The 21,322-nt window shown below is 54.9% G+C and overlaps 1 protein-coding gene across 8 annotated transcripts in view; it reads left to right on the top strand.

Annotated features, from left to right (window-relative positions):
* ZMIZ1 (zinc finger MIZ-type containing 1) overlaps positions 1–21,322 on the top strand; it is a 258,230-nt gene that overhangs the window by 157,739 nt on the left and 79,169 nt on the right. Inside the window, exon 1 of one of the 8 annotated variants that reach the window (XM_049855866.1) lies at positions 1,255–20,679. The exons of the other annotated variants lie outside the window; for them this stretch is intronic. The gene's annotated coding sequence lies outside the window, so the exon portion shown is untranslated. Of the gene's footprint in view, positions 1–1,254; positions 20,680–21,322 lie in introns of those variants that run through there. 8 annotated transcript variants of the gene reach the window in all.

Here is a 21,322-nt window from a genome sequence, read left to right as displayed (position 1 = left end):
TGCCATGTCTCAGGTCCCCCAGAGCCCTCCATGTGCTGGAGCCATCGCCCATGCATGAAGGACTCTGTCACCTCAGCTGACCCCTCTGAGCTGCCCAGCAGAGCCTTAAAATAATAGATTCAGGAATGTCAGAGCCCAGGGGACGGGGAGCCCAGGAGGACCCACCCCAACTCACTCTGGCAACAGCCAGGGCACCCACTCCCTGCCCCAGTGCCCTTTCTGGCTCCCCAAGACTGGCCAGTGATGGCTCTGGGCTCATCCTGGAGATGAGGGGCCAGTGGCAGAGTAGAGAATGTGAGGGCGTCCCAGGAGAGGTAGGAGCGTAGAGCTGAAGCGAGAGGTCAGGGCTGGAAGAGGCAGCCCTGGAAACCACCTGCAGAAGAGGAGGCTGCCTTCCTTAGGGACGAGTGGGAAGGTGGTTGTCAGACAGACGGCACAGCCCAGCCACCCGGGCTCCACGTGGTCCGCACGCTTGCTGAGGTTGGGCTGCTTGGTGGTTTTCAAAAACACCAATAAGTCATTCTTTGGAAGGTTGCACGGCCCAGCCGATGCGCGGCTTCTCTTGAATCAGGAACCTTGGACCTTCACTCCATAAGACTGACTGGGTTGTAGCTTTCCCCACCCCATCTCTTACATCCAGCAATGCCTACCCCGCAGTTGGACTCTCCTGGGCCCCTGTGTACGTTTTTGATTATTACCTCTGTTCTAAGTACACCCTCCTGTCCCAGCTAAGCAGCCTGAGCCTGGGAACAGTGGAAACCCCAGCAGAGTGGACGATTGTTTGTGTCGACACACAGATGCTTGGTCTGGTTTCTTGGGAGTGCCAAGAGCCTCCGGAGGAGCTGACAGCCTCAGGTTGTGTCAGCAGACCGAGGTAGCAGGGGCTGAGACCAGCCTGGGCCCCCAGCCAGCTTGGGAGGTGAAAAATCAGGAATGTGATAGGCCCCTGCCTCCTTACCCCTCCCAGCTCTGTGGCCAGTGGTCCAGGGGCTGGGGCGAGGCCAGTGTTCTAATACCTTCTCCAGCAAACCCAAGGCTTGGAGAAAGAGAGCCTGACCTGGGGGCCCTGTGGCGTGTGCCCCACCCTTGTCAGAGGGCTGGGATGTAACACAAGGCATTTGAGGCCAGCCTGGCTTTCCCCAGCTCTTCTGCCCACGACTCCTTAAGCCAGAGGAGTGCAGGTCATTTGCCATCCGCTCCCCCCCCCCCCGCCCCCGCCCCCAAGTCTGAAAACAACCCTTCCTCCCACTTGCTGAACAGGGGCTTTCAGACCCCATAGTGGTGGGGACATTTCTGGCCCATCTCTACTTTCTCACCCTCCCCACAGCCTCTCTCTGTCCCCCCTGCCTCTGCCCACCCCAGCCTGCAGCCGCCTTCCCGTCACCAGGAGGACAAATGGCCTCATTCAGGGACGCCCTGCCAGAGCTGTCTCTCCAAGACAAAGCTGTGCGCAGCTCTGCGTGAAAAACTGCTCGTGGCCGCCCGGCACAGACAGGATTGGTGGGTGCAAATTGTAGGGGATTTGTTAGCTGTTGCCAGCTCCCCAGAGACAGCGGACAGGCAGCTCTCGCCCTTGAAATGCCAGGCCACCCTCGAGGCCGGGACACTTCTTCAAGGCCTAGGACAGACATCCTCTTGGACACTGGCCCCCACCCCCATGTCTGAGCTCAGCAAAGCGGACGTGAGGAGGGACTTGGCTTCCTTCCTCCTGCTGGCGCCTCCCCCACTCCAGGTCAGATCCCGCTGCAGGGGAAGGGCCTGGATTTTATCACCAGGCCCCTGGGAACCAGCTCGCGGCAGCCAGATCTGTTTAATGGACAAAACCTGTTCAGGCGCTTACCTTCCCCCACCTTTACCGCTGTCTGAGAGGCTACTGGGGCTCTTATCAGCACCCCCATTTTATAGAGGGGAAACTGAGGCTCCAGGAGCGAAGAGATAGACTGAAGTCACATGACTTCCTGGTAGCAGGACTTGAACTGCCAGATGGTCAGATCTGGAGCAAAAAGGACTGTCCCTCTTCTGAGTGACCCTGTGAGCAAGTGGGGGAGGTTGTCCTGGGTCAGTGGCCCTGGGGCCCTCCTCTCTCTACCCCGCACCCTGAGGGCTGAGGCCTGGGTCCCTACCACCTGGCTGTGCTCTTAGAGAGAGGAGCAGTGCCTTAGGGGCCGAATGAGAGGTTTGTGGCCCCATTATTCCCAGCCTAAGGAATTGGGAGAAGGGACTGTGAAGGCCCCTGGGTGTCAGGAGTGAACAGCAGGGGTGGGGGCAGTGCCACACACAGAAGAGACAGGACAGATTTGAAAACGTCTCCAAGGCCCGGGAAAGAAGGCACTGAGTTTATCTGTGGCCACCCTACAGCCATTAAAAATGTGGTTTTCGAAAGTTCTTATTCTGTGGAGATGCTTAGGATATAATACTCATTTTTTAAAAGGGAAACAAAATGGTATATTCAGTATGATCGCAGCCAGGTGCAAAAACAAAGCAGGCATTTATTTTGGTCCAGGCAGCAGCAAACAGAAGGGAACATACCAGAATGTCCATGTATTAATAATGGATCTCTCTGGACGGCGGGAGGGAGCAACCCCGTATTTCCCACAGTTTCTGCAGGGTGCACCATGGCTGTGGTGGGTTTCTTTGGAGTTTGGTTGATTGCTGGCAGTGGGGAGGAAAGGTGAGAGAGCCCTTGTCTCCCGGCTGGCTCAGCAGTTCCCGTGAGCCCCCAAGGGATAGGCCTCTGCTTGTCAGGGAGGCTACTCTTCCTGTCTCCCTCTCATCTGTGGGATTAGCTCATCGCTGGCTCCCCCACAGAGCCGGTTGTGTAAGGACAGGGCTGCCTGGGGCCCAGCTGGTAGATCTCTGCTTCCCAGCCCATCCAAATAAGGGGGAGCAGGAGGAGGACACCAGCCTTGGTGGGGAGGCCTGGGAACTGGGACCCTGACAGATGTGTAGGCCATCTCTTACCTGGACCCTCAGCAAGCCCAGACCAGAGCCTCACCCGCACGCCCCACCCTCTACAGCCTGACCAGGACAGGGGAGTCCAGGAGGTGAGAGGGTGGATTCATGAGGCTCAGAAAGGGGACTGAAAGGGGTCAAATAGCTGCCAGAGGCTCCTCAGCTGCCTCCTCCTTGCTTTTTACCAGTCTTCCTTGAAAGCACCTCAGTCCCATGGTGGGCGTGACACTGCCACAAAGATTCAAGTGCAAGAGGTTTATTGGAGGGTCCCAGAAAACACCCAAGAGAAGTTGGGGAATGAGACAGGGGAAGTAAGTGCATTACTGCTGTGGGCACTGAGGGATCAGTCCCACTGGGGAACTCTGGGATACGGAGTGGGCACACACCTCCGTCAGCCCACCTGAGGGGTAAGGACAAAGAGGCGTTGGCCCACCATCACCTGTCTGTTACCTGTTGAGGGCTGCTTGGGGGCAGAGGTGGATAAACTCTCCAGCACTTGGCTCCACTCTGCAAAAGGGCTGAAAGCGCCCCCGAGTAAGTGAGCAGGGGCAAGAGTGCGCACAGGAACCAGAGGATGTGTGGGCGAGACACACACAGTGCCTGCAACAACGCAGCACTTCCCAGGTTTCACTCGTTTGCATCCCATCCCCATAACCCCTGCCGTATTCCAGTACCCTCCTGTTCTGATCATTTTTTCTTCCTATTTCTGGGCACTTATGTTTATTTCATTATATCGGTTTGAAAAGGAATCCCCAGGTGGTATAAATGGCTCTTGTGCTCAACCGCTGACTGAAGAGTTGGTGGTTCAAGTCCGCCCAGAGGTGCCTCAGAAGAAAGACCTGGCAACCTTCTGAAAAACCATCCATTGAAAACCTATAGGGCACAGTTTATCCTGTCACACACGGGTCGCCGCACGGGGTCGCCGCACGGGGTCGCCGCACGGGGTCGCCGCACGGGGTCGCCACGAGTCGGAATCCACTCGATGGCAGCTGGTAACTGGTCTGAATTTGGAAAGGAAGCTTTATGTCACTACCATCAGTGGCAGACCAGTCTCTCTTGCCACATCTAGGAAGTAACTCTCAAAATAAAGGCAACAAAGACCAGACTCTGCCTCCTAGTTTAGCTGGATCCAGGTGCCCGCTCCAAGACCCGAGCCTGGGGTTGGTTCTCGGCCAGTGAAAAAGTGAGAAGAGCCTTTGAAAAGGGCTAATGCCTCGCTCGCTCCAAATGGAGACTCTGCTCCTTGAAACAAAATCTAAAGTACGGGAAAAAAAGCTCATGTGGGAATGGCTTTCTCCCTGGGCCCTGTGCCCCCTCCCCGCTGATGTGGGAATGGCTTTCTCCCTGGGCCCTGGGCCCCCTCCCCGCTGATGTGGGAATGGCTTTCTCCCTGGGCCCTGTGCCCCCTCCCTGCTGATGTGGGAATGGCTTTCTCCCTGGGCCCTGTGGCCCCCCCCCCCCCGCCAAGCCATCTGTGCACCACGTCACCTGCTCCCCACTTCAGGTGCCCTGGGCAAAGGGGACAGCCTGGGTGGAGAGCCAAGGCCGAGCCCCTCACCGCCTCCCCTTGGGCAGGCTGTGCCCCACCCATACCCATCTCTGCCTCATTCTGTTGCCTCAGCACCGTGATGAGGTGATGGGTGTGAGAATGCCTCTCAAAATTAGAAAGAAAAAAAAAGAAACAGGAATTTTAAGGGCAAGGAGTGGCTAGTGAGCAGCTTCTTGGGCTGGCCCGCATTGTGGTCTGGGCAGGCGCTATATACGTAGAAATGCAGGGCACATGGTCCTGCTGTCACAGTTTGAAGTAAATAAATGCTCCCATTCTGTGGGTGAAGAGTCACAATAACGCTGCATATAAATATAGCCCCTTACCTGGCCCTTCCAAGTCCAGCCCCATGAGATCCCCAAACTAAAACAACCAAACCCTTTGCCATTGAGTCGATTGTGACCCCATGCATTGCAGGGTAGAAGTGCTCCCTAGGATCTTCTTGGCTGTGATCTTTAAGGAAGCAGATCACTAGGGCTTTCTTCCACGATGCTACTGGGTAGGTTCAAATTGCCAACCTTTAGGTTAGCAGCCGATCACAAACCTCTTGTGCCACGCAGAAACTTCGTGAGATCCCCAAGGCAAGTTTATTCCCATTTTAAGGAGGAGGAAACTGAGGCTCTGGGGAGTTGAGAGACACCTCAGCAGGGGCAGTTCTCTGCAGGTTGCCAGGGGTCTAAGAGGGCCCCCAAGGGACTGGCGCAGAACAGAGGTGACACATGTGTGGGTCTTCGGGCCGAGACTTTGCAGCTCCTGCCTCTCTGGAAATGCCAGGCCATGAGGTTATCATCATTACAGGCAGCCAGGTTGTCACCCTGCAAGTACAGTGCTGCCTTCTGCCTCCAGCACCCAGGCCAAAGGTCCTGCCAGAACGAACCCTCACCCCACCCCCCCCCAGTGCCCTGTGGGTGCCATGCTGCCCTGAAAGTTAATAAAGCCATTGGTAGCAATTAATTCTGCCGAGGAAAGAGCCAGGTAAGAGGATTAAGGAAACCAGTGCTTTGGTTTTAAGATGGAGCTTAGCATTCTCACCCCCAGAGGAGGGATTTCAGGGGATTCGAGGGTGTCGGAGTGAAATGGAGTAGGGACTTGGCACAGAGCAGGCAAGTTGGCTACGGGGTGTCTTTAGCATTGCAAGTCACAGCCTTGTAAATGCCTTTTGGGTCAAACAGACAGGCAGACAGGAATTAATGAGGGTGCAGTTATAATCCGCCTTGACTACCAGGCCAGGAAGGTCAGGAAGAGATGTCTGGATTAGAGAAAACCCTTGATTGACGGCCCCCTTCAGCCATAAAGATAGCATCCTCGGTCCACATTTTCTCAGCCCCCAGCACTGGGCTGGGCATCTGGAAACTCACTCATCCCACAAGATGATGCAGATATTCATGTCGGCCCCGTTTTACAGATGAGAAAACTGAGATTTGGAAAGAGTAAGTAATTTGACCAAAGCCACCTGGCTGAAAGGGCCAGAACTGGGACTCAGACCAGAATTTCTGACCCCAAGGCCAGTACACAGCCCCACACTCTTTCTGAACAGGCTAAAACGATCTCCTGGGAAAGGCTTGTGATGACTCGAGAGGACTTGTCAAGAGCACCTGACTTGTTTGCAGGTGGAGGTGTGAAGTGTGTGGCAATGATGTGTCCTTGCTGGCAGGTGAAACACCCTCCCATCTTGGAGTTCATTCCATACTCACCATCCCATTGATGGCGCGTAGCAGAGAGCTGGGCACGCGGCGAGCATCCCCTACTTGTCTGCTGTCATTGTTGACATTTCCTGCAACAGCCTAGTGTCAACAGCTCTTTCCAGAAGCCATCCAGCTATGTCGTAGAGAGGAGTTATGATGCAAAGCATGGACTCTCTGAACCCCAGCTCTACCACTTACCAGTTAGGTGACCTTGGGAATGTCACTTCACCTCTCTGTGCCAGAGTTTCCTCATTTGAAAAAAGAGGGTAATAACAGTGCCTCATTCAGAGGGCAGGTACGTGACTTAGATGAGTTAACGTATGTCCAGTGCTTAGAGCAGGGCCTGGTGGACAGCAGGTGCTATGTAAGCATTAGGAATTTTATTCCAGCCTGTTTGCATTCAGACTCTCCTAGGATACCTCCCATACCTGGAGGGAGCACAAGACCCTTGTCTGATCCTGTATCATAAGTTCAGCGTCTGGAAAATATGAAACCTGTGTGGTCAAAAACCAAACCCAAACCTGTTGCCACCGAGTTGATGCCGACTCATGGCGACCCTATTGGACAGAATAGAACTGCCGCATAGGGTTTCCACGGAGCAGCTGGTGGATTTGAACTGCCAACCTTGTGGTTAGCCGCCGTAGCACTTAACCACTATGCCTCCAGGGCCCCACCTGTATGGTTGTTGTTAGGTGCCGTCAAGTCGCTTCCAACTCATAGTGACACTGTGTAGAACAGAATGAAACACTGCCCGGTCCTGAACCATCTTCATGATCGTTGTTATCCTTGAGCCCATTGTTGCAGCCACTCTGTCAGTCCATCTTGTTGAGGGTCTTCCTCTCCTTCACTGACCCTCCACTTTACCAAGCATGACATCCTCCTCCAGGGACTGGTCCCTCCTGATAACATGTCCAAAGTATGTGAGACAAAGTCTCGCCATCCTCACTTCTAAGGAGCATTATGGCTGTACTTCTTCCAAGACAGATTTGTTCATTCTTTTGGCAGTCCATGGTATATTCAACATTCTTTGCCAACACCATAACCCAAGGTGTCAATTCTTCTTAGGTCTTCCTTAATCATTGCCTAGCCCTCGCTTGCATATAAGGCGATTGAAGACACCATGGCTTGGGCCAGGTGCCCCTTAGTCTCTAAAGTGATGTCTTTACTTTGTAACACTTTAAAGAGGTCTTTTGTAGCAGATTTGTACAATGCAATGCGTCTTTTGATTTCTTGACTGCGGCTTCCCTGGGTGTTGATTGTGGATCCAAGTAAAATGAAATCCTTGACGGCTTCAGCCTGTCTTTATCATGATGTTACCTGTTAGACCTATACAGTAGGTAGGGCCAAAGTAAATGCCAGCCGCACCCACCTCCGAATGGAGTAAGAGGTGAGATGGACCCGATAATTCAGGGTGGAGGAATGGCCCCTTCCAGAGGCTTCAGGGCCTGAGGCCCTCAGCTATCTGCAAGACAGCAAAGGTTCATACAGGGTGAGGAGCACACCCTTCCCTTCCCAAAGAAGAGAAGGCCAGGCCCCAATGAGGGAGAGGCAGCCTGCAGGCGTGGTGAGCAGAGAGCTGTCTGGAGGGAGGCTGGACAGGGCTAACAGTGCCCTGTCTGTGCTGTTAAGCTGGGGAAGTTTGAGAGCCTCTGTCTCACCAAGTCTTCCCAGCAAGTCCTTCCAAAATCCTGTAAAGATTGGTAGGAGAGAGAGAAAGTAATGTTTTTTGAGCTCTTGCTTCATGCCAGACACTGTGCTGGGTATTCTGTGAACATCAGCACTGACCCTTACAATGACCCACCCAGTTTTATAGATTGAGAAACTGAAGCACAAAGAAATGTATGCATTTCCCAGAGTAACTAAAATCTTTTATGTAACAAGGCAAAGGAAGAGCAGCGGGATGGCTCTGAATGGATGGGTGGTTGGTTGGTTGAAGGATTGAAGGAAGAGAAGGAAAGAAGCAAGTGAGTGAGGGGGGAAGTCTGGAACTGTGGGTCTCGGTGTGTAGGCCCCAGCCTCCTCCCCTGCACCCCGGATTCAGGTCCAGCCAGCTTTTGGGATAGGGCGTGCAGGAGCCGGATCTGGAGTCCAGAAGTGGGAGTAGCATATGGCACGGGCCCAAGCTCAGGCCTCAGGATCAGGCTGACCTGGACTTGGCTCAGCTTCACCACTTGGATGCGAGGTGTGATCCTGACCTCGTCTCCCAGCCTCTAGGGAAATGATGTGTACACTGTGCTTCACGCAGACCGGCATCTCATAAGCAGTTCCGAGTATTAGGTCCTGAATAGAAGCCCAGGCTCTGAAATCTACTTGCTAGGTGATTTTATACAAATCACTTTACTGCTCTAAGCTTGGGGTAGGGGGTGGGGGTTCCGGCAGACCTAGAATCCGGGTCTCCTGGCTGGAGCAGCGGTAATTCTGTTTCCGTGGCAACCCAGCTGCCTCTTAAGGGACCATCTGGATCACGTCACCCTGGCAAGGTGCTGCCCAGGCAACCAGGTGTTTGTGTTTTGCAGTAGAAGCTCTGCGTGGTGGTAATTCCCCTCACTGGGGACAGGGTGGTGGCCAGGCAGGAGGCTGGAAGGTGGCTGCTGTTCCTGGGCCAGCGAGAGCCCTGGCCAATGGCTATCCTCGAAGAGCTTTTAACAGACACTTCATTATCTTCCCAGGAACATTTTCTGGCTTGTCGGGGCCAGCCGTGTGGAAAGCATTGCTGGGGGCTGGGCTCCTGTAGGGAATTCCAAAGGACCCAGTCTCACCTGTTCGGGATGAAGAGACACTATTGTCTCTGGCAGAAAACAGGAATTACTGGAGGAAGAAATTAGAGTCTGCCTTTTAAACAGGCAGATAATTATAATGACAGCAGAAACTCGGTACAGAGGGCCAGCTCAACGCGCCCCTTCAACAGATTTGCGTCAGGTACCTACTATGCAGGGACTGTGTGGTAGGCACTTAGGTCGCCCCAAAGATTGTCTATGCCCACAAGGAGCCCACAAACCACCAACCAGGGACCCTCTAAAGAAAAGGACAATATCAACAGACCCACATTAGTAGGGTGGGTAAGGTGGACGGGAAGAAAAGGGAAGGTGGAGCCCGGAGGGGCCAGCTGCTTCCAGCAGAAAGCTTCTAGACTGGTTTGGAAAAGGAGGGCAGTTCAGCACTGCCAGTCCTAGGCCATCTCTTTACATACATAGGTGAGCCCACTGACTAACAACAGTCCACAAACCAGAGCTCCTACCCCGCTTTTCCCGATGAGGAAGCTGAGGCTCAGAGAAGTTAAGTTTCATGCCTGGGGTCACACAGCTGGACGGTGGCTGGACTGAGATTGGAGCCAGAGTGTCTGACTACACTGCGTGAGTGCTGTGGGGCGGGAGGCACTGCTGTCCTGAGTGGGCTTCTAGGGTGGCCCCATTTCCTGGAAGCCTGAATCCAGTCTCTGAGGGAACCAGATAGTTCTCTGCCTCAGTCTTTTGGTCTCTTTCTCTCTCTTTCTCCTCCTCTCCCTTTTCCCCTTTCTCTTCTCCTGCCTCCATCCCCTTGCCCTCTTTGTCCTCTCTTATTCCCTCTCTCGCTTCTCTCCCTTATTCTCCCTCCCACTCTCCTTCCTTTGCTTTGTCTCTCCCCTTCTGCCTGGGGCACCAGCTCCATGCACCACACTTGCCCCACGGTCTCAGCTCAGCCCTGCCCAGGAGTTAACCACAGCCCCGAGGACCGCTGGTCCCAGGGTGGCTGTATGTAAGACATGCTGTCCTGGTCTCTCCCTGGGCCGCACCCCCCTCAGAAGTGCCTGCAGTTATTCAGCTCTGCCACCCCCCCATGCACCCTCCACTGAGGAAGTGACATAATTGCACAGATTCCCATTTCCTCTAGGTTCTGTGTGGTCCCGAGCCCACTCTCAGATGTGCGCCCCAGATGTTTAGAATTGCTTCCTCCCAATTAAGCATATGCCGGGAGGCCAGGAGGCGAGGGGCCCGGGTGTCTGAAAGGCCCACGTCTGTGCAAACAGGGCTTGGAAGAGAGAAAATGGAAACACCCCCTCCCGGTACACAGACGGCGGGAAATTGGTGCACTGTGGGCTCCGTGGGGGAGAGCAGGCGCTGTGAAATACGTCGTGATGCCCCATTCACTTGATTGTCGCCCTGTGGGAAAGCAAGTGAGTCCTCAGTGGTCTCCAGGGGGCATCGCATGCCCACCTCCTAGGGACAGGGCTCTGGTGTGTGCCATCTGCTTCTCCGCCTTCCACCCCAAGTGGAGAGAGAACTGTGGGAGAACAGCAAAAGAGGAGGAGAAAGGCGCTGTCCTCGCCCTGGGGCCTCGCCAGTCAAAGTTTAAGTTCCCTCTGAGGACACTGGGGTCTGTAGGGAGCTGGTGACTTGCAAGACAAGGGTGGCTGGAGCCGGTGACCTGGCTGTGCCAAGGCTAGGCCTCAGGGTTTCCATGTGGGCCTCCCCCTACAGGCTCAGAAGCCCACGAAGCCAGGCAGGTGGTACAGACACAGACGCCAGCTAGCTGAAGACACAGAGGTAGGTCTGGGGGGTCAGGGAGCCCAGCCTTACCTGATGGGAACTGCTGCACAGAGCCAGCCACCCAACCGCACATGCCACCCATGCCCTGATCGCCAGGGTTTCAGGTTTTGTCCGAAATCTCCTGACATTTTTATTGCTGTTGACCACCTCCAATTTAAGACCCTGTGCCGGCCAGGCCAAGCGTGACTGAGGGCTGGCTCTCATGGGGCCAGTTGGAGGCATCAGACTTAAATCATTTGAGGAATTAGGTGGGGACAGGTGGATCCGTGACTGATGAGAGGAGGGAGGGTCAGTCTGCGGGGTGCGTGGGGGAGACCTCATGAGGTGTGAGCTGGGAGGGTCAGTACTGAGGGTCACCTGAACCCAGTGTGGATGTACGTTTTGAGGCCAAGGCTGAACCTTGCAAGAGCCTTTGTATTTCCGTGCCTAAAGCAGGCATCAGTCGGATGGAGGTGGAGCGCCGGCCCGTGTAGGTGCGCCACCCTAAACTTGGACCCCTGCTCTCTGCTTTCTGGCTGTGTGACTCAAGGGAACTGACCTAACCTCTCTGAGCCTCAGTTGTTGCATCATAAAATGGGTCTAATCGGAGCTCCTCCCAGGGTTGTTTGTGTTGAGGATGAAATGGGGTGGTGGAGGGGAAAGCCCCTATGTGATGCTAGCGTGGGGCGCAAGCCGTTTGCCAAGTTCCAGTGACTGAGACTGAATGGGTTGGGGAAGAGAACCCCTTGTCCCAGAAAACCAGCTGTGGAGGAAGAAAGCTGGGATGGGGAGAAGGACGGTGTGTGGTGGGCAGAGAAAGGGCAACACCAGGATGGTGCCTCCCTGAAAATCACAAGGGGGCGTGGGAGGCTATGGGGGAGCCAGCAGAGAAGCAAGGCCTGCCTGGGAAGGGGCACAGAGCTCCCGTCCAGCCCTGCCCTGGCACCATGAGGGACGCTAGGAAGATTGCTCCCCCTCTCTGTGCCACCTTCCCCACAGATAAAAATGGAGTATGGGGTGGGCCAGGTGATCCTGAAAAGTCCCACCGCTCTGATATTCATGCAGAGAACAGCCAAGTATGTTGTCGTTAGCTGCTGTTGAGACCAGGCCACGCTGCCTTCCCAGGAGGAAGGAGGCTGGGCAAGCTGGGTGCTGGGTGAAAGGAGGTCCAGACCAGGGCTTCAGACCAGTTCACTGTGGTTCGAAACCCCTGCTGAGAATGTGCGCTTCTAACAAGTACCCAGGAAGTTGTACATAAGAGCCACCTGGGAATCTTATTAAAATGTAGATTCTGACTCAGTATGTCTGGGGTGGAAATGCCAGTTCTCAGCAGGGGTCGGAACCAGAATGAACCTGGTCTAGATGTGACCCCTGAGCAGGGCTGCCTTTTGGGGGGAATCCAACAATCTCTCTTACCTCATTTCCCTAGACTTGAAATTCCAACGTTCAAAGGTTTTCTTTGGGTTAAAGTCCTTGTCCCTCTGAAACTTAGTCTTGTGCATCCATTCTGTCGTTGGACAACCGCAGGGTGAGGGCCATGCGGCCAGACCCCAGACCCAGGCAGACCTGGTGTCCAGATCTGGCTCTTTGCCAGCTGGGGGACCCGGGACCAGTCCTCACCTCCAATGATGCAGTCTTGTACGTGCAGCCCCTGTGCAGGGCATCACAAAGAGGCATCTCCTGAAGTTGTCCCAGAGGTCAGTAAGGTGCTGCACCAGCCCTGCAGCATCACCCCAGCTCCCCTGGGAATCTGTGGGCCGCCCGGCACTGCCTGAGTTACAGTGCTTCGCAGGTGAGGCCCCCAACCCCAAGGCCCAGGAAACCAATAGACTGTGTCTGGAAAGACCAAGAATTTAGAATCAGAAGGTCATTCAAAGCGTTCCTTCAACAAACGTTTACGGAGCACCACTGTATCCCGGGCCCTGTGCTGGGGCCTGGAACACCGGTGAGGGATGCAGACATGGTCCTCAGCCTTTGGGAGCTCAAAGCTTGGTGGAGAGGACGGACTTAGAAGAAATGACCTTTTGGACAGTGACGTGATCATAATTGTGATAGGTTGGATGAGGGACAAGTGCAGGGGGCTTGGGGGAGGCTTTCCTGAAGAAGTGACACTTGCATAGAGGCTCCAAGGAGAAAGTGACCCCGAGAAATGGCGGAGAAGGTGTTCCAGGCAGAGGGAACAGCATGTACAAGGGCCCTAAGTGCAAAGGAATTTGCATTCAATCCTTCTGTCTACTTCTTCGGACTTAGCGTCCCCGTGCAAAATTCTTCTCTGAGCCTCACTTCCCTTATCTGTGAAATAGGAGTAGTGCCCCCTGCTTTGCAGGGCTCCAGTCATTGGAGAGGTTAAGGGATGTAAAGGTGTCCTAGCACTGGTTCTGTGAATGGCTGAGGTATCTGGAGGCTCTCCTGGCTCCTGGCCTCCAACCACCCCCGACACTGAGGTCTCTCTCAGTACTGGTTGTTCCTCAGCATAATTAGGTAAGTAGGCCAAATTCAATTACACACCACACTCCCGGGTCTGTCTGGGGCCCGAAGGGGGATGTAGCTCCCCTTGCTGAGGGGACCAGCAGGGGTGTGCTGGCTCAGTTCCCAGGGCTGTGCCTTCCTATCGAGTATCTCAGGATACTGCCAGCATCCCAGCTGGGGAAACTGAGGGAGGGAAGAGGCAGCGCTGCTTGGCTCCAAACCACAGCATGGAGATCCCTAGGGTGGAATTTTCCCCCTCTCAGAGCCCAACAGAGCTGCTGGCCTAGGGCTCACGCAACCTTTGAAATTCACAGAGGGTCCTGGCTCTTTGTGCCCTGGAGAGACCCTCAGATTAGTGGGTATAGCTTCCCTCCACCCCTAGATTTGTGGAAGTGTCTCCTCCTCCCAGCTGTAGGCTGGCATGTGGGCCTTTGGGGAGGGCACTGCCTCCAGAAAAGATGAGTGACCCAGGGTTTTTGTATGCCTTTGAGGGGTAGTAGAGGGACCTGCCAGAAGAGCCAGACAGAGGAGCCCAAGTGGAGGGCAAAGAGCTCTCCTGGAGACCAGGCGTGACTTCCGGGGACCGCTTCACGTGAGGCCTTGAATGCCAGCCTAAGGAACTGACAGCCCTGGGGAGCCATGGAAGATTTTAGACGTGGGAGTAACATGGTCAGATTTGCCTTTTAGAAACAAACCCACAGCAGACGGAAGAGAGACTAGGGGCCAGAGGCAGAGAGAACAGTTTGGAGGCTGTTGCAGGTGCCCAAGCTGTTGTCGTTGTATGCTGTGGAGTTGAGGCCGACTCACAGTGACCCATGTGACAGAGTAGAGCTGCCCCATAGGGTTTTCTTGGCAGAGTGGAATTAGGCCATGTGAGGAGGGAGAGGGTTGGATGGTGACTACTGTTGGTGCCTGGCCTGGGCTACCCCCAGGCAGGGCCTCAGAAACCAGTTGGCGACGTGGGTGTTTTATGCTTGTCCTGGGGTTATTGGTTCTGGAGATGTTGCAAGGCATCTTTCAAGGGAAAAAGAAAGTCTTACCTTTGGATCGATTTAATTCCAAAATGAAAACAGTTTTATGGTTTTTTATTTCCTCCTGATCATAAAATGAAATGTACTAATTATAGAACAATCGAGGCATACAGAAAACTAGAAAGTAAAAAACAGCTGAAATCCCACCACTAAGGGTAAACTACTGTTAATAGCTTGGTGGATCGCCAGTATTCATTCAACGGAGATTTGTTGAGCACCTTCTGTGTGCCAGGTACAGAGCCACCAGGGATATGGCAGTGAACAAAATCCCTGCCCTTATAGAGCTTATAGTCTATCAAAAATAATATGCTTACAAATATGACACAAATTTACAAAAATAGGGCCATAGTGGGCTTGCTATTTTAGAACCAGCTTCTTTGCCATAACCCCCCCCCAAAAAAAAAACAAACCTGTTGCTGTCAAGTCAATTCCGACTCATAGCGACTATATAGGACAGAGTAGAACTGCCCCATAGAGTTTCTATGGAGTGGCTAGTGGATTCGAACTGCCGACGTTTTGGTTAGCGGCTCTTAAGTGCTGTGCCACCAGGGCTACTGTATTATGTATACCCTAGGTATCTTAGCTGGCCAGTACACCTTGACGACCTGCTGCAGACTTTGCAGGGAATCAGTGGGGGTCAGCTCAGCAATATCGCTTCCTTTTGAGGCCTTCCCAGCCAGACTTGCGGAGGCTGGTGCCCTAGGCGGGAAAGAACATTCACTCAGCATCTGCACTGGACACCATTACTGGGAGGGGAAGCTGTGTTCCAGAAAGGGACACACAGCAAAGCCCCCCACTTGGTGGACTGCATCTCTCTCAGTTGGGGACTTGGCCTCCGGGGCCAACGAACGCACTTCTCCCATCTGGCGAGCCCAGCTCTGCGATCCCAATTTCAACATCAGGCCTCCCACTCCTTGCCCTACCCTGGCGGCCACCCTTGATTTTCCCCAGACAGGCATTCCTGTGTGGCCTGTCTGCTCATGTCCAGAGCCTGGGGCTGGGGGACACCTGGGACCACCTGGGGAGTGAGGAAGCAGCCCACTCTCCTGGGCTGCTGGGGGCTGGGAGCAAGGGGCTAGATGGTCGAGGGCGCCTGAGAGGATGTCCTCACAGGGACGGCCTGGAGAACAGGGAGGGCAGGCAGCAAGAGGTGATGGAGGGTTCTTGGCAAACTTTAACGAGCTTGGCAAATTCGTGCAACTGCTCTGTTGCTGCCCGGAACACACTGAGGTGCTGGGGCAGCTTCTCACCACCCTTCTCCTCGTACCCATCACAGTACCCCAAAGCAGGAAGGGCCTCAGCAGGCATAAGCCTGCTAGCATGGGATCCCCACTGCAACCCTCCATCCACTGCCATCTGTCCTCAGCTTACACACACACCTCAGGTGACAAGGCGCTCACTACCACCCAGGGCTCTTTGTAGCGTAGTGGTTCAGAGCTGGGCTGCTAACCAAAAGGTCAGGAGTTCAAATCCACCAGCCACTCCTTGGAAACCCTATGGGACAGTTCTGCTCTGTCCTATAGGGTCACTATGAGTCAGAACCAACTCGATGGCACAGAACAACCACCACCACCCTGAGCAGCCCTGACGATCAAAAGCATTTTCCTTCTTTTGATCCCCAATCGGATGCCCCCGTCCATCTTCATGGTGTAGACTCCCACCGTGGATGAAGAAAGGGACTGAAAGATCCAAGTCTGGCCACCAGGCCTGCTCGGTGGAGGAGGAACAGAGTGGGCTGGACCCTCCTCATTGGAACCCCACATCCCAGACCGCTGGGAGAAAGGGGCAAGTGATGAGCAAGGGCCCTTCAGAACAGTAAGCCCTCTTATTTGCCTAGCACTTTACAGTTTGGAGAATGTGTCGTTGACACTACAGTTGGTGGGAACACACCAGTGGGAGAGATAGCGTGGGGCTATAGAACAAGCCAGGAGTCCTGGCTCCAGTCCTGTCTCCGCCACTAATTGGCTGTGTGACCGGGGGAAGCCCAGGCCCCACTCTGAGCCTGTTTCCTCATTTGAAAAGTGAGACAAGGGCCTCTTCACCCCAATGCTGGATAAGCTGGTGATTCCACATGGTAAGTTCAGACTCCACAAGGCTAGATATAATAGGCCATGCAGGTGTGGGGGCCCATGGGGGTCAGAGGGCTGCTGGGCCAGCCTGCATTGCAGCCCTGGGCCCCCAGCCTTGGGCCAAAGCGTGTGTGTGGCCTCAGCGCTCCCCCACCCTCACCCGAAGCTCACTGGCTTCCTCTGCAAAGTGGACAGAGTCCTCCTGGCTGCCTGGGATGTCTGGGAAGCATCAGGAGTGGAATTCAGCTGCCCCAGCCCAGACTGGGAGGTGTGTAGACAGCCTGGCAGACAGACAGACAGCTCCAGCAGGAAGGGAAATTGCATTTCCAACTTCAGGGAGCTCATGTCAGTCCAATCTCAGGCCATCCGGAAGCCCCCCTGTCAAAGCTGTGTCCTGGGAGAAGCAATAAAACCCCAGGACTGCTGAGGCACAGACATTCGAGCCGCCTTTCCTGTCCTTTCCCTTCAAAGGCGACTCCAGAAATCAATGGGAAGAGATTCATTAGAGGCCTGGGGGGCGTGTGCCCCACCACCTCCGGCAGCCCCTTTGTTAACTAGCCCGAGCTTCCTGTCTGAACAGGCTGCCTACACCTGGAAAACAACCCACGCTCCCTCTCCCGGGCAGTGGATCGAGGCCTGGTCTCTGGGCAGTGGGCAGGGAGAACAGGGGCGCCACAAACCCTTGCAGGCGGTTGTTATCCAGTATTCAGCCATTCATATAGCAAATGTTTATCAAGCATATGCCGGGCATATTTAAGGTCCTGTCAATACAACATGTACATGTACGAAACAGACAAAGTCCCTGTTGACATGGGGCTTGCATTCCGGAGAGGGAGTCCAATGTTAAACAAGATCAATAATGAAAACACAGGGCATGCTCTCCAGTCATAAGTGCTAAGGAGAAAGCTGAGGCAGGAAAGAAGGGTCAAATGAGACGTCAGGAGGGGTCACAGTCTGGGACAGTGTGGCGGGGAAGGCCTCCCTGAGGCTGCATCCCATGTGTCCGCCCCAGGAAGTGCAGAGAGGCTGGAGCTGAGTAAACAGGGAGACTGGACGGAAATGAGGTCAGAGAGGTGACAGGGGAACGGGTCCCGTGGAGTTTGCAGGTCACAAGCTGGGAGCCACTGGATGGAAGGAGGGTTTTGAGCAGAGGAGTGACGTGCTGTGACGTAGGTTTTAACAGGATTGTCTCATTTTATTGAGGTTTATCAATGTGATCTCCTTTGGTCCCTAGGACCTGGTGTCAGGGGGCCTTGACCCCGTTTTACAGAAGAGGAGACTGAGGTCCAGGAAGACTAATTCTGCAGGCCACACAGCCAGTCACTGCTTGTTCCCTTAGCTTCAGCCTCCAAATCCAGGCACTTCCCCTCCCTCCATGGTCTCTCAGTGGGAAGGTGTGGTTGGTTCCTTCCTGACTCCACTCCACCCTGGAGGGCAGCACCAGCCCCAGCCTGCCAGCCCCTCTGTCCAGGAGCGTGATGCCCATCTGCCCTTGCGGGTACCCTTTTGGTGGAGAGAGGCTGCTCTGGCATCCCGGTGACATGGGCAGACAGCCTGGGGCCGGTCTCCTGCCCAGCCAAGCAGGTAGAAGGGCAGGTGGCTCCTGAATGAAGCCACCTGAATGACCACTTTGTGCCTGGCTCTCGGGTTTCCCCCCAGAATCCTCTCTCCTCCTTCAGCCTGGCAGGAGGTTTTACTAGATCCCCAACAACCTCACAATTGTAGAGCGTCTCGGAGGGGCAGGGGCAGGGGCAGGTTTTGTTTCTTGATGAAATGATTATGGGGCTTAGGAGCAGCCAAACGTGGACTTCTGAGAATACAGGCTGGGTCTAGGGTGAGCAGCCCTGCCAGGGTAAATCTAGAAGGGCATCGGGTACAGTGACGGGGGGTTCTGAGGCATGGAGGTCTCATGGTCCACCAGGCCCCTAATCCTCCCCTCAGGTGGAGGCCTGGCCACACGTCATCAGCCAACCCAAAATGGCAAGTGAATGCTTGCAAATGCACAGATGCTAAACACAAAAAAGAAGCACAAAGGAAGAAATGATTTTGCTATAGGTAATGCGGTGTGCTGGAAAGGATATAAAACAGTCGGGGGACACAGGCTCTCATTACATCTCTTAACTGTCTGTGTGACCTTGAGCAGGGTACCCTCCTTCTCAGGATCTTGGAGTACCATCTGGGGAACAGAGTATAATGGTTACAAGTACAGACTCTGGAGCCAGATTGCCAAGTTTGAACCCTTTGGCAAGTTGTTGAAACCTCTCTTTGCCTCAGTTTTACCCTCTGTAAAGTGAGGACGATAAGCACCCTTATCAGAAAGGGCTGTTGGTAAAGATCCATATGTAGAAAGTGCCTAGAGCCATGCCTGGCACACAGTAAGTGTGAACTCCCTATTATCACCAGGACAGGGCAGACCTGGATCAGCCTGAAGCTCCCAGCTCCTCTTCGTGGGTAGGAGCACGCCCTCCCGCCTGCCCTGTGTGTTGGTAGGGTCCAGAGGCCTGGCAGGATGCCCTGCAGGAGATGCCCGCATTGGCCGGGAGCTCAACTTCCAGCCTACCTTCCATTGTCAAAACTGTGCGTGAAGAATTGAGGGGCTGGCCAGGGTAAAGAAGGAGGAAGGAAGAGGAGGTAGAGGAAACAGTATCACTAAGATAGGGGAGGTTGAATCCTGACCCATCAGAGGTGGGCCCCCTCAGTGACTCCCACCAAATACTGCTTGTTTGACCCTTTTTGACTATTTAGCTTGAGGGAGATAGATGCTCCCCGGCCAGTTACCCCCAGTATCTCTCAGTCATTTAGTGAGTGCCCACGATGCCCTGAGCTCCCTTCCCTGTGTCCTGAGAAGGACCAGGTGTGTGAAGGTGGCCAGCTCAGGTGGCTCCCGAGGTCTGAGCGTGGGCCTGACCCACTTACACCGACACCCGCCCAGGCTCCCTGTTCACTTCACTCTCCCTCCCAGTGCTTGAGCCCCCATGGGTGACATCTCAGAGTCATTTGGATCCTTGTTTAGACCCGCTGAATCAGCACCCACCCCCCCCCCCACCCCCCAAGACTGAGCTCTTGTGCTCAGAACTAAGAGCCACCTCACGGGTTCCTTGTTTCTCCCCAGTGGAGCCAGCATGGCTTCTGTATACCAGCCCTTCCAAGTGACCAGAGGACCCAGGCCTCCCACCACAGAAAGACTTACCCGGGAGGTGACCCAGCCGGGACGCCTGGAGACGGGGCCACTTTTGACCCCTGGGTAACCTACAGCTAAGGTGGCTTTGCTTTTTCTCCTTACTGGTGGGTTCTGGGACAGGCTCCTCAGGGCAGCTCTGCCGTCCCTCTAAGGTGAGCAGGGCGCCCCAGGAGACTTCCTCCTCACCCACCCCCACCTCCCCGGTGACTGTAACGGTGCCCCCTGCCCCCAGCCGGGTTTGTACTGCAGAGGTGGGCTTCGCAGGACAGGCCTCCCAGTTGGGCAAAGCACCCGCCCTCCCTCTCCCTCCGCCCTCCAGGCTGCGGCGCCTGCCAGGGCCCACGGCAGAGGAGTTCAAACACCCGCGAGGGGAACCACCCGGCTATTGATCCCGCACCGGGGCCTCCCGAGCCGCGCGGGCGGGCATTCATCAAGGAGCCTCCCGGGGGCTGTCGCTCGCGCTTTCTTCTTCCTTTCTTCTCCCTCCCAAGTCATCCCCCGGCTGTGCCCCCCTCGCCGGGGTCACCCGGAGAGCTGCCGAGGTGGCTTCGAGCCGCGGCGGAGAGGCCTTTGTCTGCCGCCCTTTCCTGTAAATCTGATCCAGCGGGCGCCCGGGGCGGGGTGGGGCGGCCCTGGGCCCCAGGCGCTTCAGCAGAGCTTTGGAAGTTGCACAAGTGGAGTTGGAAGGTGTAGTAGGTGGGGACTGGTTCCAGTGTCGGTGTGTCTGTGGACCCCGCGGTGTGCTACTAACGAGGCTTTGCTAACCAAGTGGGCCGGAGAGCGGCTGCGGTCGCCGCGGAGGAGGCCTTGAAATTAGCATGTGAAAACCCGAGCTCCCGCTGGAAGGCCTCGGTGCTCGCTGGGGAATGCGCGCTGGAAAACAATTTGTTTTCCTAATTAGGTAAATCTGCTGCTGAAGAAGTTCGTACTTTTTTTCGTGGCTTACCTGGGAAAACTCCAAAACAGTTGGTCCCAGGCCTGAGGGGCCCTGGAATCCCTTTAGGAGCTTAAGTAAGCTCAGGAATGTCCCCGTCCGGCCCCACCCTGGGGCTTCTTCCTGAGCAGGGCTGTGGGAGAGCCGGGAAGGGGCCTGTCCAGTTGGTTTCCCAGGCAGTGCTTTCAGGCCTGACCTTCTGGTGTAAAGCTCTGCTCAGTTCCAGCCCAGGTTCTCGCTAGACCTGTAAGAGCAGCGTTTCTGAACTTGGTGCCCGAGGCTGACCACCTGATACCAGCACTGACAGGTATTTGAGGGATGAACCTAAAAGTCTCAAGCGTTTGGGTCTTTGGTGATTCAGAAGGCACTGAGAGGCAGATTGATACTTTAAACCTCAGCCATCCTTGTACAGAACTTGGGTAGGAAGCAATGGGTGTGTTCTGACTATTTGAAACCATAGCTATCTGAATTCTGGATAATCAAAGTTCAAAACCCAACATTGTATCAAAGCCAGATTAACAGTAGAAACTGGGTTTTAGGGACACCCATCTCGGCGTTTTCTCCTGCAAGGTGAGCCAAGTTTTCACACCCACTCTGTTTCTGGGTAGAATTGGCTGAGCACTGGGTTTTGGAGTAAGCCACCTGGGGGATTTGCAGTGAGGGGCTGGGCTAGCCAAAAGCGAGAAGAGGGAAGAGTCTTTACTGGATGGGAGGGCTCTTCCTTCGTGGGGTCCCAAGGACCTATGGGGCTGCTTGGGAGGACAGGGCCCCAGCGATGTCTCAGTGAAGATATTACTGTGCCCAAAGAAGCCGTCATCTCTCAAGATGAGGAGAGTAGCCCGAGTAGGCCTATCAAGAAAGGCTCCCCAGAGGAGGGGAGACTGGAATTTCTGCAGAGCCAAGGAGGGGAGCCCTCTGTTCCCTGGCTAGCCCGGAGTCGGACCCACAGG

Source organism: Elephas maximus, chromosome 16, assembly GCF_024166365.1.
Source record: "Elephas maximus indicus isolate mEleMax1 chromosome 16, mEleMax1 primary haplotype, whole genome shotgun sequence".
Taxonomy (NCBI): domain Eukaryota; kingdom Metazoa; phylum Chordata; class Mammalia; order Proboscidea; family Elephantidae; genus Elephas; species Elephas maximus.
The sequence above is the reverse complement of the archived record's forward strand: the minus strand, read 5'-3'. Positions and strand labels throughout refer to the sequence as shown.